Genomic DNA, 18695 nt, shown 5'->3' on the forward strand with positions numbered 1-18695 from the left:
GTGTTGCGTCTCCAAGTGACGATTCAATTGCTACTCATTTGGATGTAACTTCTGTCTGCAGTTATTTTAGGACATCAGCCCCATTTGCATTGCCTCACCTTGAAAAATACGCTACAACTTTCAAATCCATGAACGTTTTATACTCACTATGAAATCAGAAATCTACGTTTTAGTTCCGGAAAGTCATTTAGGATTTCAATAACTTTATTGAGTGGAAGAAACTCTCATCCAATCTTTTCTTAATCATTCACTAGTGGTTTTGAACCTCTAACTGAAGTTGCTGATTCACTCAAAAGAGGGAATTTCCACGATTTAGTCACTTCAAAAGTCACACTACGTGCAAATCTCATTTGTTTCCGTTTAAACTTGCGTGTTTCTGGTCCAGCATTTCCATATTTCGTGAATAAACAACTTCATTTTCTCTATCATACCTATGAAACCATTTATTTCCTTTCTGACGCTTTTATGTCTTAGTAAACCCCGTCCCTGGGATTCCTAATATCTTGTTATCCAGGAAGCAGTGTCTGTGCCCTTTCTAAATTCTTCACATGTCTTTGGTGGAGAACGAGGACAAGGATTACACACAAAGCTCCCACTGAGGGTGGCCTAAAGATTTCACAGTTATGCGATTAACTCTTTGCTTTTTAAATATGATTTCTCTAAATATCCATGACCTGAGTGAGTGTCAGCTATTTCTAAAGGTAACTGAAGTTCAAATACATCATAGTAGGGCGATATTCATTCCAGTGCAGACTGGTTCTGGACAGTAAATATCATTACCAAAGTCCATCGTGGATCTGAATTCAACACTTTCCACATAGTAATTACCGTAGCTATTGTAACTTATTTCCATGTTCTTACCCACTTTGTTCATGTGTCCTTCTATTGAGTTCTCCTGAATGATTAATTTGTGAATGGAGACATTCCCTTCACCTCTTATTCGAAACTCCATGGAGCATTGAATAATTATACTCATATGCTTCCAGAGGAAAGTACTGTCATGACTGGGATGAATCAGTGAACATTGCCCAAGTATCCTGGAAGGCAAGGATTTCGTTCTCCAGTTTAGGAGAACATGACAGCACTGAACCCCATGTGTGTCTTCATTAAGACTAAAGCAGTTGCAGCAAGACTTTCAGACTAAGACTTAGTAATCTGTTTGCATTGCTTGTACCAAAAGTTATATTCCACATTGTGCAATGTTTGTGAAAGACAGCATTTTCTGAATCTTGAGCAATGACATTTACATTTTGTCAGAACACCATCATTCACTGTTCTATCTTTCCCTTCCGGTTACCCATGTAATATCCTGTATTTTCTCTGTTTATCTTAGTTTTTCAAAAATTCAAACAATCTCACTTCTGATTACCTATCTGAGAGAATATCATGAAAGAACTGCCGCTGTTGAAAAGCAAAATAAAGCCGAGGTTGCAAGAAAAGTTCAGAAAGTCTGGCAGTATCTGTGGAGGGACGGACCCAGTGGATCTGAAACGTTAACCATGATTCATTTGCGCAGATGATGTCAGGTCTGCTGAGGTTTACAACAATTCATGTTTTTGTTTGAGATTGGAAGATGTTGCAGCAGCTTATGAAAACAGTGCTTTCTAGAGGCAAACAGACAGCACGGACCTGGTAATGTGAAATGAAACCAGAATAATGAATAGTCGACAGTATGATGCTGGAAAAGCACAGCAGTTCAGGCAGCATCCAAGGACCAGGAGAATCAACGTTTCAAGTATAAGCCCTTCATCAGGAATGAGGCGTGTGAGTCGACCTGAGGCTCACTGCTGAAGCCAGGCGCCAACTCGCTGACACCTTTACCTACTGTCCCCGATCACAGCCTCACCTCCCATCGTTTCCCAGACCATCGCAGTCTCATCATCTCTGGGGAATCTCCTATCCACAGCCTCCAACCTCATTGTCCATGAACCTTGCATTGCTCGATTCTACCTGCTCGCAAAGACCTGCACTGTCCGAATCGACTCATCTCTTCCTACGTCAACACCTTCCTGTCTACCCATTCCAGGAAATCCCCACCTACGTTCGTGACACCACATTTGCACTTCATCTGCTCCAAAAGTTTTGTTTCCCTTGCCCCCAACGTGTCATTTTCACCTTGGAATTCCAGTCCCTGTACGCATCCATGTGCAATGACGGAAGTTTCCAAGCCTTCTGTTTCTTCATCTCACCCCATCCCAATCAGTACCCTTCCACCGACACCCTCATCCACCTGTCTGTAATGGTCCTCACCCTCAACAACTTCTCCTTCCAATCCTCCCACTTCCTCCAAACCAAAGGGGTAGCAATGGGAACCCGCATTTGACATAGAAATGCCTGCCTGTTTGTCAGATGTGTGCAATTGTCTATCTTTCGCAGTTACACTGGCACCACTCTCTACTTGTTCCTCTGCTCCATTGATGGATACATTGGCGCCAATTCGTCCTCCCATGAGGGGGTTCAACAGTTCATCAACGTTACCAACAGCTTTCACCCCGACCTCAAATTCACCTGCATCATCTTGGCAACTTCCCTCCCCTGCCCAACCGTGTCCATCACCGCGTCAAGCGAATGACTAATTACAGATGTATGCTGCAAGCCCACTGATTCCGACAGTTAGCAACACTACACCTCCTCCCACCCCAACTCGTGTGAAAACACCATTCCTTATTCCAAATTCCTCCGCCTTCACCATATCTTTCCCAAGATGACCAATTCCACCTCAAAAAGTCCCAGTTGGTCTCCTTCTTCCATAATCGCAAATTCCCTTCCCACGTGGTTGATGATGCCCTCCAGTGCATTTCCTCCACTTCACACACCACCGCCCTTGAACCCCACCGCCCCTGCAACAAGGACAAAACCACATGGTCTTCAACCTTTACCTCACCAACCTCCGCAAAATAAAAATCATACTCCACCACTTCTGCCATCTCCAAAGAGACCCCACTATCAGATATATATTTGCCTCCCCACCCCTATCAGCATTCCAAAAAAGACCATTCCATCCACGAACCCTTCGTCAGATCTACGATCCCAATAAGCCCGCATCCCACTCCTGGCATCTTTCCCTGCCACCTCAGGTAGACTAAAACCAGCGCCCACATTACTCCACTCATCTCCGTCTGAGGCCCGAAGGGCACTTTCACATCCGTTAGAAATTCACCTGTACCGCTTCCAATGTCATCTACTGCATCCGTTGCACCCAGTGTTGTCTCCTCTCCATCAGGGAGACAGAACACCTTCTTGCAGATCATTTCGGAGAACATCTCTGGGACACCTGCACCCACCAACTTCACCCTCCCATAACTGAACAATTCAACTTCCCCTCCTACTCCGTAAAAGACGTACACCGCCAAACTATAACCACCCAATGCGTGGAGGAGGAACGCCATATATTCAGTCTTGGAACTCTGTCACCTCAAAGGATTAGTGTGGATTTGAACAGTTCCCTCATTTCCCTTCCCCCAAGTCCCAAGCCTCCAAACTGGCACCGCTCTCTGGATCCATTTCATCACTGTTCCTTCTGACCTCTCATCTTCTTCTTCACCTTCATCCAACTATCGTTTTCCCAGCTACCTCCCCATAACCCCACACTCCTCCCATTTGTCTCTCAGACCTCGGAGTGAAGATTCCCCTGGATTGCAGTGATCAGAGTGTGACTATGTTTTGCGTTTATTTTGAGTGAGGGCAGGTTGGATCTGAGACGAACGCTTAACACCTAAGCAACGGGAGCGTTATCAGATAGAGAAGTTAGGACGGTCTGAAGTGAAGTGGAAACTTCTGTCAGGAGATGGGTGAGTGCAATTGCATCACATCACCCAGACTTTAAAAGACATGCAAATGGAGCAAATCAACTTCAGTGCAGGCACAATGACAGGTAAAGTGGAAAGGAGACAATACAACACACTAAGATGGTGTGGAATTATTTATGAGAAAGGATTCAATATTTAAGCTACATTACATACAGACTGTCGTCACATTGGAAAAATGAATTTCCAGCAGTGTAACGGTGATATTTGCCTGCGACATCATAATTCCGAGAGACTCTGACATATTATCTTCTGTAGCAGTGTGGCCTAGTGAAAGCATGATCGGCCCATCAATCAGAATTCAATACTTCAAAGCTCTCCTCTGCGCTGTACAACATATTTGCTGCTCCTGTATTCAGATCTCAATTGCTTCACAGTGTATCTGTTTCTGCTTCCTACATCACGTAACCACTTGAAACGGATCCAATCACCAATGTTTCCACTTTAACCCAACTTTTGTAGTTCTCGAGCTGACACAGGTACAAATGACCAATTGGCCTTTTGAGCGCTCTCATTCTGGTATGATGTGAATGATAAAGTGCACTTTGTCTGATTCGCAGGACACACTGTAGAATTTCCCCACGCTGGACAATGCTGTTTATCCCATTCCATCCCAGCAGACTGAGCTGCCTCCATTGGTAGAGCTGTCTCCATTGGTAGAGTATCACACAATAACAGTGAAGATCTTTTGATGTCATCCTCGAAGGTACATGTTACAAAAAAAAGCTGAAGACTGCGGGAAACTGCTGTGGTCGGCTCTAACACAGAGGCCAGCGGGAGACTGGTTGCCCGATAAACAAGAAATTAATGGATAAAAATATTATTCTTTTAGAAGAATCCGATTCAGACCATCATCTTAACACATGGGGAGAAAATGGACGTAGGTGAGCGGACAGTCTCAATTGGTTCCAGTATTTACAATCTTGGTCCGTATGAAACCAAAAGTAGAAATCCGGAATTCTTACCTTGTTTCCGTAAAACAGGTTAGCAAATTTTGACGAGCTTAGATATTTCTTCCTGGTGTTCATGAAATGATCAAGAGCAGAGTACGGTTCCATGAGTTTGGTCTGGCTTCTCTGTTATGGGCCGAGGGCAAACCGCTGTGATATTCTGCTCACATGATCTGAACACACACAAAGAATTGACGCAGTGACAAGACCTGCTGAATCCTATTCCGTGAAGAAAAGAAGTCAATGGAATGAAATGAGCCATAAGAGCAGGAATGTTGCAAATGATTTTCCAGACTCGAGGAGAGTGCATAGTGCTATTTCCAGGTGTCAATACCTGTACGTGTAGACTGAATCAGTGTTGAGTGTTATTGCACAGCATCTTTTGTACCATGATGCAAAAGGACAAAATATTTGTAAATAGGGGACAACTTCACAATCCTCAATGAGGCAAAACACACAAATGAGGTAAACAACAGAGTAACCACACAAAGGGGTGCTACGCCATGGGGTAAGCTTTCCTGCTCAGATTTCGCTGAAAATTGGTCTCCGTCTAATTCCTGAGTTCGATTCGAACAGTGAATGGTGTATGCCAATACACACTGCTCTGATCTCACAACTCCAGCATTTCATTCGCCCCCCTTATGTTTGTCTGAAAATTATAATTGATCCCTCACTGTGTTACTTCTGCACACGGAGAGAAAAATAATTATAAGAAGAACAGTCATGTATGTGACTGGGATTTGACACGATGTTATTTCAGCCGATCGATTCCACTGTAACTGAAATTGCTTCCACCTTTCCTGTGTCAGTAATAAGTTTGCATAGTTTAGTGCTGAGTTTTCGTGCATTGAATTGGACCCAGCATCCTTTCGCAGGTAGCAATTTACTGTGGGATAAAGACATAATGAATGGCACGGGCAGCGTTTGCTGGAAGATAAAGACGTTAGGAATGACATGGCCAGAATTCACTTGATGCCATGTCGGTAGAAGTGATGGAAATGTGGTTTACTGGGAGATAAAGCCACTAGAAAAGTAAAGAAGAGGTTTAATGGGATAGTGGGAAAGATAAAGAATAATATTATGTTATACTTAGTTATGTTTGAAGAGAGTTTATCCAGCTGATGTGAAGTTGTTAAGCGTAAATGCAAGTGAAATTCTGTCATTTAGGTGAGTGAAAATTAAAGGTTAGAGCTTTAAACCCAACAGGGCACGACAAAGAAGTTTGGAGTAGGATTTTTTTATTTTGAAAGTTGTTGAATTCGGAGATGAATTTTCAGAATTAAAAACATTTTAGGAGCTGATTCCAGAATATTTGAAAAACGCGTGCAGGCACACAAGGAGTGAATTAAACAGCGACAGTGATTCTGGACTGCTGGATGGGGATGCAAAAGGGAAACATTCTCAAATTGGTTAACATTCATAGGAAAGAAATTGCACAACATCTGCATCTGAAAATGTTCTAGTATTAGAAGAGCTGGTGGAGTTGGAAGGCGCAGCTCTCCTTCTACATGAAATATTACATAATGTAAATGTACTGAGCTGTTTGGTTTAGCTCTGCAGTGAATGGCAGTCTGTTAGCGCAGTTCGCTAACTAACTGTTTTATGAGAAAAGTGAGATCAAAACTGTGGATTAATTGTCTCACGGTCTCAGGTTTCCACAAAGATCATCATCTCCCGCGCTTACCTGTAATACTGTGGTGCCTCTAGTGAGCAAAATGTAGCCTGTCGATATCAAACATCATTATCATTGCCATCTGTTTCCTAGTACATGTGGTCACAAGCAACCGAAAGGGGAGTGAGTCCATTTAATACTCTTTGATTTCCACTTGGAAAATCCTGTGACAAGACTCAACCTTATTCCAGTTTGACATCCTGTTTCTCCGAACAGCAAAACTACTTGTCCAGATCCTTTACAAGGTTTATTGACAACATTCAAACACCACAAGGTAATAAATCTAATACTTTCTATTGGTTTATTGAGCTGTGCAGATCGCACGAAATGGAATGATATGAAACGAGTTAAGCAGACTTTCCCAAGATGTAATCCAGTGCTGGGTCAGCGATTTGAGGAAGGTCATCAAGCTGAAAGTTAACCTCTGTTTCTCTATCCAGAGATGGATATTCACCTGGGGAATACTTTCAGATTTTCGTTTAATAATTGGTATGTTTCCTAAACGCAAATTATTTCCCCACGACAGAAACTGGAGTTTTCAAATAAATGCTACTTTACTCAACATTGTTTCCAACTGCGTTTCAGTGTAGTGCTTCAATAATCCCGGGTCAATGTCAGTAACAGCATCTTCAGATTAGCATTGAACTTGCAACCTTGGCATTTGACGCCCCTTTAAGTTCTAGATACTGACCAATTGCGCGACTGGAGCCGCAGGCAGCGAATCTAGAGGTGACCTACACGTACCTGGAGAAATTTAACTCAACTGCTCTACTTCTGCTGCAATGATTAGATTCCCTACAGTATGTAAACAGGCCCTTCGGAATAACAAGTCCACACCAACCCTCCGAAGAGTAAGCCAATCAGATCCATTTCCCCTCTGACAAATGCACCATGGTCAATTTAGAATGGCAAACTCCCCTGACCTGCACAATATTTAGACTGTGGGAGGAAACTGGAACACCCAGAGGAAACCCACGCAGTCACAGGGAGAATATGCAAACTCTACACAGATAGTCGACCGAGGCTGGAGTCGAACTTGGGACCCATTTGAGGCAGCAGTGTTAACCATTGAACCACAACACTGGGGGATCTTTGTTGGTGATGTGCTGCCCCACTGATACCTCAGTCTCTCACCCTTCTTCATTTCCCTGAACCATCTGGTTCTGTAATTAAAGCTAATGCCGACAAGCTGAAACTGACATGAAACTGTGATTACTGAAGTATCAGGTTCACGAAAACGATACAAAAGGGACACAAAAATGTGAAAAATAGGCTACATTGAAAAATGGATTTCTGTTGGTTCCTGCGTTTTTTCCAGACAATGTTACTTTGCCGCTGTTGCAGGGCATTTCGTTCGATCAGCTTCAATCGGCACAGAATTCGAATCAATGAAACTTCACCAATTTCTTTCTGAAAGTTCATACAGGTAACATGAAACTTATTGCATTCGTCAATAATCTTCACCTTTCCTACATCCAAGAACACGTTGCACAGTTTCCATGAATATTGAAGATGTAAGAATGTTCTGCAAGAATAAACTCAATTAAAGTTTAAATTGTAAAGTAGGAAGAATGCACAGAAAGAGTCAGCATGTCAAAAATTCATGTGACCAGAACTGGAGCCAAGCAGAGTGGAAAACTCTTCATGAATCCCAATATTCACATGTTTGCTTGGTCCATGTACCCAGCTGGAAACCTGTGTGAAGGAGCAAGCTGTCTGACAGAGCGCTTGAGAGAATCCTTCACTATCTGATCTAAAGCTGCAATAAGAGCTGTCTACTCTGGCTGTGAGAGCGGTGGTGTAAAGGGGAGGACTTTGATATTCCATAGTGTCGATTCACATTGGCCTCATCAGGTTATTGTTGAAAACCTTCTCTAAGAAACAGCACAGAAGGAGAGGAACAGGAGGAGGCTATTCCAAAAACCTGTCGTAAACGTCGTTTGATATCATCATGGCTGATCAAACACGTCAGCGTCTTTCACCATCGCACCCTCAACAACCCGTCACACAGCAGGATAAAAATATTTAAGCAATCGAACGTTGCAAGGGAAGTGTGTTGATTAGATTAGGTTACTTACGGTGTGGAAACAGGCCCTTCGGCCCAATAGGTCCACACCGACCCGCCGAAGCACAACCCACCCATACCCCTACCTAACACTACGGGCAATTGAGCATGGCCAATTCATCTGACCCGCACATCTTTGGAAACCGGAGCACCCGGAGGAAACCCACGCAGACACGGGGAGAACGTGCAAACTCCACACAGTCAGTCGCCTGAGGCGGGAATTGAACCCAGGTCCCTGGCGCTGTGAGGCAGCAGTGCTAACCACTGTGCCACCGTTGACGGACAGAAAATTTCTGAACGAGTTTTGCGAGTTAGCATCTGATTCTGGTCTGATCATGTTTCAAACGATACGATTCTATAAAAACCTTACAACCTAGAATGTAAGGAATTTCCTCTGGTCATTAGCAGGGACGAAACCTCCAGGCCTCAGGCATTGGCGATGTATCAGTACAAAAATCAGTGATTCGGGGGAAAATTGAACTAAACACCAATTCTGGTGCGGTTCAAACCCACAAACATTGAATAGCAAAGTTCCCAAAGTTGTAGAAAACTAACACACTTTTCATTGCGCCACAAACCTGCGCTCGCCACAATTTTACTGCACCCAAATTTGCGGTTGTCGTGGCCAAAAGGTCGACAAACATCAGGAGATGCGGAGAGCCCTTCAGGATCTTTTAATTGCAAACAAAAGCAGTCACATTCAGAAAGTAAATTCTTGAATGCCCCCGAACACCAGTGTCCATGGCATAGAGTCGTACAGTCATTGAGATGCACAGCATGGAAACAGACCCTTCTGTCAACCCAACCTAGTCCCACCTGCCAGCACCTGGACCATATCCCTCCATACCTTTCCTATTCCTAGGCACATTCAGATGTCTCTTAAATTTTGCAATTGATCAGCCTCCATCACATCCTCTGGCAGCTCATTCCATACACGTACCATTCTCTGCGTGAAAAAGTTGTCCCTTAGGTCTCTATTCCATATTTCCCCCTCACCTTAAACCTACGCCCTCTAGTTCAGGACTCCCCGACCCCAGGAAAAAGACTTTGTCTATTTACCCTATCCATACTCCAGGGAAAACAGCACCAGCTTGTTCGGCCTCTCCCTATAGCTCAAATGCTCCAACTCTGGCAACATTCCTGTCAATCTTTTCTGAAACCTGTCAAATTTCACAACATCTTTCCGAGCGGAAGGAGACCAAAATTGCACGCAATATTCCAACAGTGGCCTAACCAATGTCCTGTACAGGCGCAACATGACCTCCTAACTCCTGTACTCAGTACTCTGAAAATAAAGGACGGTATACCAAACGCCTTCTTCACTATCCTAACTACCTGCGACTTCACTTTCAAGGAGCGCTGAATCTGCACTCCAAGGTCTCTTTGTTCAGCAACACTCCCTACACATTACCATTAAGTGCATAAGTCCTGCTAAGATTTGCTTTGTCAAAATGCAGCAGCTCGCATGTATCTGCATTAAACTCCATCACTTCACCCCTTTTCTTTAATCATGTTTTGTTAGCTTATCAGAATGCTCAACTGAGTTAGTCAGAATTACTCCAATCCAGCTATACAATAAACCAATGCTGTTACTTTCCATTGGGTAAAAAATGAGGTCTGCAGATGCTGGAGATCTCAGCTGAAAATGTGTTGCTGGTTAAAGCACAGCAGGTTAGGCAGCATCCAAGGAACAGGAAATTCGACGTTTTGGGCATAAACCCTTCATCAGGAATTACTTCCCATTGTCGTTCTACTTCTGTCACTAAGTTTTTTATTCCTAATTCTACAAATATTATTATACTGTCTCTATTAGGTATTCTACTGCCACCTGTGCTACAATGATCTTCCATCCCAGACTAACCTGTCATGATTAGATATTCAGCTACCCCATCTATCACAATGTTTTCCTGTCCAATCTGACTCTACGAAACACTGATTCGATATATAATGTCATATCCTGCTACAAGCGTCTCAAGCAGGCTGACTCTACTATCAATTAATTATTTAAAGTCTCGCCCTTCGTAGTTATTATCACGACTTGTCCCAAACAGCCATGATAATATTTAGTAGGCCAGGCTGACTTTACTAATTTTTATTATGTCAGCCTGCCATAGTAACCTTTCAGGCCCAGTCTGACGCTGATAATTGTTGTAGGAGCATTCCACTATTCTTATCCCATCCTGCCACATTGGCCCCATCCGACCCCAGTGACCTTTTGACCAGTGTAGCATTCTGCACACCCTTGTAACAGATCGCCAGTAGTTTCCATGCCTTTACCCTTCCCATGATATCATGCTCTGTATTTTCTGAACAGTGTTCGGATATTTCATCAGATATCTGTTTATCTTCACCCACTTTCCAGTAGCTGGTCCTTATCCATGTGTGCTCTAGCTTCTCAAGTATTCAGTTAAATGCTCCTGAAATGTTTTCATGACTCATAGTTTTACCACGCGTTCAAACAGTGAATTCCAAAGAAATAACACTCTCAGATTGAAAACGTTCTTCCAATATCTCCTCTGAACATCCTCTCCCTTGCGTTTAACGGAGATCTCTGGTTGTTACCTCTTCGCATGAGAAGTTTATTCCTATCACACAAACCAATCCCCTTAATGTGCACCTTAATCACTTCCTCACTCAGCCTTCTCCGCTCTCAGATGAAGAGCCTGAGCTGAGCTCACCTATCTTAGCCATGGCGATAATGTCGTGCTGGAAATGTATAGCAGGTCAGGCAGCATCCGAGGAGCGGGAGAATCGACGTTTCTGGCATAAGTCTTTCATCAGAAATTAGTCTTGTGGATGGGGACTGAGATATAAATGGGAGAGGGTTGGGGTTGGGTGTAAGGTAGCTGGGAAAGGGAATGGTGGATGGAGGCGGGGAGAAGGTGATAAGTCAGAGGGGGGGAGATGAATGGGTCCGGAGGGTGGTGCTGAGTTCGATGCTTCAGATGATGATAATGGGGAGGGGAAATGATGAAGCCGCTGAAATCCACATTTATCCCGTGTGGTTGCAGGGTCCCAAGGGAGGACGTCAGGTGGGAACGTTTTGATGGTGGCTTATGCCCGAAACGTTGATTGTCCTGCTCTGCAATTCACGTAACAGGGGAGATGTGAAAACCAAGGACAGAAAAAAAATGAGCAAAACATATAGATTCAGAGTGAATGGAATTCGATACAGTGCAGACAGAAACCATGTGGCCAGTTGAATCTGTACTGTGCCGTGGAAAAGATTCACACTCCCCCACCCTATCTTTCCATACCCGCACTTGTGATTCACCGACAAAAATAAAAATTTCTCCAAAAGCTCAGCGAGTCAGGCAGCATCAATGGAGAGAAATCAGAGTTGGCATTTCGAATTCAAAACAGTTCCGAGAAAGGGTCTGTTGACCTGAAATGGCCATTCTGTTTTCCCCGAGCTGCAATTCTGACTTTTGTCTCTGATTTATAGCACTTGCAGTCCATTCAGATTTTGTTTGCCATTTACCTGAATTGGACACCTTTGCATTGTGGGAAAGAATCAGAGGAGCCAGAGGAAACTCACACGGGAGAGAGAAAGCAGGAGTGTGCAAATACCACACAGTCAGTTACACAAGACTTGAATTGGTAATTTGGCGACCAGAACTGTACACAGCATTCTACATGCGGTTGAACCAAAATCTTGTACAATTTTAGCATGACCTGACAGCTCTTATACTGAATGCCCGGTCCGGTGAAAGCAAGCATGGCAAATGCTTTCTTGTCCACTCGCTCCACCTGTGCAGCCACCTTCAGGGTTCAAAGGACCTTAACCCACAGATCTCTCTGCTCATCAACATTACCCAAGGCTCTTCCGTTTACAGTATACGTTGCTTTAGAATTGGACTTTCGAAAATGCATCACCTCATATTTGCCTGGATTCAACTCCATTTGGCTCTTCTCCGCTCAACTGTCCTGTATATCTATATTCTCCTTCATTCTTTGACAGTCCCTTATGCTTTCTGCTACTCGACCAATCTTCGTTCATCTGCAAATGTCATGGCGATATTTGGGCTAGCAACCCTTGGCGACTGGAGAATTGCAGCTGCTCGTAATTAGATTCGATAAATAAAATCTGAAATATTAACCCGCTCAGAGGAAGAATGACAAAAATTTTTAACGTTGCTGAAAACCCATTCATTCATGTCACTTCAAGGGGGAATTCTGCCGTCCTTAACGAGACCTACCAACATATAACTCCAGACCCACAATAGTACGGTTCACCCATAAATTCCCTCTGACTCAGTTCAAGGAAAGTTAATTCTGAACAACAAATGTTGTTCAGATTATGATGTCCACACTCCGGGGGGAGAATAAAGAAGGATAAAAAAGATACATGGATGACGGGGAAAATTGGGAGTCGTCTCAGCGTGGACTCAAATTCAACTGATTATCCAAACTAAATAGACAAAATGATACCCACGCAGCCATGAAGTCAGGTCCATGGGGGCGAGGTCTGTAGGAAGGGATTCAATTACCAGCTGACATGTAAACTCACCTGTTCAGTCTCAATGTGGTCATGTTATTCACCACTATCATATTTGTGAAGGAATCAGTCAGTAGACCAACCTGCAGAGTTGCCATCAGGTTTACAAATGATAGCAAGGGTTCGATTCTGTTGTTATTGCAGGTGTTCATCCCATCCAACAATGAACAATGCTTGGATGACTGTCTCCATTGGAGTACCACTGTTTCCTGTTGTAGATCAATAATTCAAACTTAGTTGTAGGAGTTATGTTTAGAAGTTTACAAACGATGCAACAATTGGTCATGTAGTTAAGTGTGAGGAATAATATCAGGGACCGCAGGGATGTATCATTCAGATGGAAGGGGAAAACGGCGAATGGAATTGAATCCAGACAAATAAATGATAATGAATTTGGGGAGTTGAAACAATAACAGTGAGGATTCTGACTGGTGTACAGGAACAAAGAGATGTTGGAGTGAACAGTCAGAGATCTCTGAAGATTGTTGGACAGGGCGATTAGTTGTACAAGAGGCTTTTTGAATATTTTCCATTGTTGACCACAGGCTCAGGATGATATTCGATCTCTAGCAACCGCCAGTTTAGGAAATAACGAAAGGAATGAGCACAAATCTGGTCAATGCAATAACCAACATCTTTAAAAAATATTTTTCAACATTTGTAAAATAAAAGGTGGAGGGCTGAAGTATAACTCTTTACCCATCAAGACCGCTTCACGACTCAATGAATTTACCAATGATTCCTCTCCAAGTCATGCTGGTATGTGCCTTGGAGGGTAATTTGTAAATGATGACGTTTCAGTGCACCTTCAACTTTGTCGTTATAGTCGGTACAGTTTTTGAGCTTTGACGGCTCTGTCAACAAAACCTGAATGACATACTTCAGGGAATCTTCTAGGAGGCGCTCTCGGATGCAATTGTGCCTTAGCAGTTCAGGGAATAAATATTCCAGTGTTGAACAATGTACACTTATGTGACTGTATTGTCGTGGAGGGTATCCAGTTCCTTCAATGGAATTGAAGCGGCACCCACCTAGGCAAATGGAGAGGGTTCTGTTAAACATCTAATTTGTGCGTTGCAGATGATGTGGTCTTCACGGAGACAAGAATTGAGTTAGTAATCAAACAAAGTCGACCGACGGACATTTTTTTGTAGTCACCTTCTTTATATGGGCGATCCGATTCCATTTCTCCTAAATACTAGGTCCCAGGACAATTCCATGGAGGAATTCAGTTATAATGAAGCCATTGAATATCAATCGAATATGATTAGATTCACATTTGTCAGCGTAATCGATGCTGTATTTGGTCCTTCTATGGATCAATCCCATTCCAATCGTTTACTGATTTCAAGTTCCAATTCCCGACTGCGCCTGAAATTTCAACCCATTTCCTGGCCGAAATTTCTCTGGCTGCCTTAATAATATGTAAGGACGCTGCAAGGGAGGTTTACAAGGATGTTGCCAACTCTGTATAACATGCAGCTTCGTGAAATTAGTGGTTAGGCTGTGATTATTCTCATCGAAACAAAGGAGATGGAGGGGAGAATTATAAATGTTCAATCGACGCGGAATCTTGACGGGGAGAAACGGGCAGGTGCCCTGCCCCATGCTGTGAGGAAAGAACCAGAGGACATAATCTCAGAATTAGATATTGCCCATTTAATTCAGAAATGAGGAGTAATTTCTTTGCTCAGGGGCCAAATAATCTGTGGCATTTTTAGCAACCGCTGTTGACACTGTAATGTTGGGCATTTTCAAACTGGGCCAGATAGTTAATCAGAAAGATGATAAAACTTTGTCGAGATAAGTAAGCAGAAAGGAGTTAAAGACTATCAGATCAACCATTATTTCTTTGAATGGTGTGGCAGACTCTATGGGCTAAATGGCAAACTTCCACTTGTTTAACATTTGGTCTAGCACCTTATTTTATTCATAAGTTCAGAATTGTGAGGGGATGGGATGAAGTGATAGAAAAGGTTTATTAAACAGATCAGACAGATCAGGAGCAAGGCTCATAAACTCAGGAAGAAGAAATGCGCTGTGACCTGGGGGCAACAAATGACACTGAGTCCAGCGCAGGTGGCTGTATACAGAAGCTGTGATTGCTGAAGGAAGTTGCTAGATCATATACAGTTGGCAAGTCAGCGATAACACTGGATGATGGATCATCGTATGATTCACACACAGCAGAAATTTGTGAAAGAATGAAAGGTTCGTCACACTGCTGAGGTTTGCTGCGGTTCCAATGCCGAGTCACTGTTCGAAATACTGATCAGATCATTGTGTGAAGTGTTAGATTAAAATAATCATGTGCAATCCCACTGGATAAACTTGCGCTCCCGATCTCTTGTTAGTTGTTTCTTTTTCTTTAGATGAAAATTCATAGTAATACAGGATGGAATGTTTAATCGAAAACTGAATAGAATGACTGCTCTCACTCTTCATTTCGACTTTAATGTGGTATCGATTATTCGTGAATCTCCAGTGCAGTGAAGGGCAAGAACAAGATTCTCGATCCAGTGTATGTCAGAGTGTGAGGTGCAAAGAAAAACTGCTGCAGCTTTTTGTGAAGTTAGCAACCAGAGTGTGACTCGAACCCGTGAATGTGGAGCACAGCAGTATAACAACCGACCACCATAATCTCTCAGTCTGCTCAGCACGATTTGTAGAGGGGTGACTTGTGACCTCATCAGGTTACATGTGGTGAAAGTCATGCAAATTTCCAGAGTGTTATCGAATCCATACCATTGTGTTTATGCTTTCACCAGAATTATAATAACAGCAAATTCCAATAAATAGCCATGCTCGCAGAATGAATAGCTGTCATTGACACATTCTGAGTCAGAACTGCTTCAGAGTGAAACATAGAACAATAATTTTCCGTCACATTCACACCTACATTTGACTCGTAATTTCTTCAGTCATTTTCTCTCTCACGTGAAGAAGCAGCCATGGAGAGGGATAAAAGGCGATGTTGTGACTCAATGACCTTTCTCATATGGCTGAACCTGAATTGGATTAAATCGCAAGAAACACTGTTTTGTTCGTTTCATTTTAATTTTGCTGCAACCTCACAATATTCATTGTAATAATCAGAAGTGAATGGAATGATAATGTTGTTTTCAAATTTGCTCCGACTTGATTTCAGCTTAAGGAAAATACTACTCATAAAAACAAAGGGTTAAATTGCAGAAGAAAACCCACCAGCTTTGTTGCTCGTTGCTTTGGCAGAGTTCACCAAGTATTAAATGTACCAGACATATTGTGTTTGTCCTCGCATCTTTAACGCATGCAATTAAAGCAGGAAGCCGATCTCCAAGCAACCGGTCACTTCCTTTTCATGACGTAATATCTTCCATTCACAATAAGAAATATCCAACAAGTTCCATTAACAATGGTTTAGGTGGAATATTATGCCAAATCTTTCAAAATCCAGAGTTTTCCGAACCGAATCTTATTCAGCTGCACGCGTTCACGCAATGTCTTTATATTTAAAGTCAACCAACTTAGACATTGTTTCCCGGCAACTTCCGACCGACCAAACCCCATCCCTACACCTTTACCTAGCCACACGCTGTCTCTCTCCTTGTGAAATTTATTCCTTGTATGTCACCAAATGTGCCTTTCCAAATATTTTGAAAAACAGATTCTCGGAGTGACAGCGATTCTGTTCTCATCATTTCTTTGTCCTTCAAAATGTTTTATCAAAGTTTTGAATGGCTGACGTCGAGATATTTACTTCCTTGAAAGAGGGAATTTTCCATCTATCATCTCTGTCCAAACATTTCATAACCTGAAAAAGCCACATTAAGTCTTCCTTACTACAAGGTTAACTGTTGTAAATGTTCCAAGGCAACAAGTGAATAAAACCTCATCCTCAGTACACCCCGTCAGCATCGTCCCTCATGGCTTTACACCCCAGTAAACACCATCGTTACCCTCTACGATAGAATCACAGAATCCTACAGTGCAGAAAGGGCATTTCAGTCAATCGAGCAGGTGTCGACACTCTGAAGAGCATCTCACCCACACCTAGTTCTCCTCCCTATTCCCGTATATTTCACCTGAAGAAAGGGCAGCCGTCTCCCTTACGATTTCAAATAAACCTGTTGGTCTATAACCTGGCGTTCTGTGACTTCTGACCTTGTCCCCGCGTAACCTATGGCTAATTCACTCTTTACATGCTTCATTCACACCCTGGACACGAGAGGGCAATTTACCTTTGACAATAAACCGAACCCTCCGGACGAATTGCAGGACGAATTACTGAGTCAATGTCCCATCATAGTGAGCAAATGCTGTATCATTTTTTAATGGCTTTATACCCTGGTAACTCAGCCTGATCAACGCAAATCAACCCAAATTCAATATATCGAAACACTACCCTCGACTTTACAATTTCATCCGTGCTGTGGAACTGTTTCTGCACTCATATTTGAATGTTTGCACCCCGTTTATTCCTCACTTTCGTGCTTACAGTAAACACTTCAATCCAGAACAAGTCTGTCAAATGATTTTCGTTCCAACACAGTCACAAAATGCGGCTTACCGAAGTCACGTGTGTGCACCCTCACGGACAATCTGCCTCCCTGAGAGCTGCAGCCCTTCCACACCTTGATTCAGGCAGCACTGTCCTTCCTGTGACATTCCCCATCGAGAATGGAAGGACAGGTATCAATTCCCGCACTTGGGAATTTAGGGACAGTTTTAAAACATTTACACTGTCTCCAGTGGAGAATTGAGCCGTGTGACAGGCGGGGACACTAACCATTATACTACCAAGGACAAGAGTGTCAAAGGAGGCTCTTAAGCTAATTATGGCCACACTTATCAAAAACAAATGCTTAATGAACCGAATCCCATTTCACTATGTATATCCCAGCCTTATATGTTTTGTCATCACAAATGCACATCTGAATATTTATTCAGGTCATTAGGGTTTCTACCTTACTGAAAAATACAGAGAACGTATTCCAAACTCCAACCCCCAGCAAGTTGATGAGGCTTTTCCGCACATCTTCACAAACTATTCAGCCTTTCTCCTTAAATCTCTGGCCCCTGCTGATCGATCCCTCTGTCAATGGGAAACTCGTTCAGTCAACCCTGTCCATGCCCTAACTCAATCATGGCTTCTCTACATCTCTTTTGCACTGCGACAAACACACCACGTTGCCCTGTCTTTCTTCCTAACTGGAACTCTTCATTTCAAACAATATCCCGGAAATATCTCCTGCAATGTTCTCAGTGTGATCACATCCCTGCTATAATGTGACTTGCAAAACTGCACACAACACTCTTGCATGAGCCAAATGAGCATTTTTTAAAAAAATTTGTGAATTAGTATGATGGCGATTCGGGCTTAGCAGAATTTATTACACATTCCTAATTGCCCAGAAGGCAGTTGAGACTCAACCACATTGCTATGAGTCTGAGTTGCAAGCAGCCCAGACCATGTAAGGATCGGAAATTCCATCCCGAAATGACATCAGTGAAACAGATTTTTTTTTCAACAATTGTCAATGGACCTATAGTAGTCCTTAGATTCTTCCTTGCAGATATTTATTGAATCCAAATTCGACGATCATGGCATGGTGGGATTCAAGCCCAAGTACCCAGACTATTACCTTGGTCTCTGGATTATCAGTCCTATGAAATCACCACAAGACCAACGCAGAAAGCCACAAAGCTGATCTTTTCCGATAAA

Source organism: Hemiscyllium ocellatum, chromosome 17 (assembly GCF_020745735.1).
Source record: "Hemiscyllium ocellatum isolate sHemOce1 chromosome 17, sHemOce1.pat.X.cur, whole genome shotgun sequence".
Lineage (NCBI taxonomy): Eukaryota > Metazoa > Chordata > Chondrichthyes > Orectolobiformes > Hemiscylliidae > Hemiscyllium > Hemiscyllium ocellatum.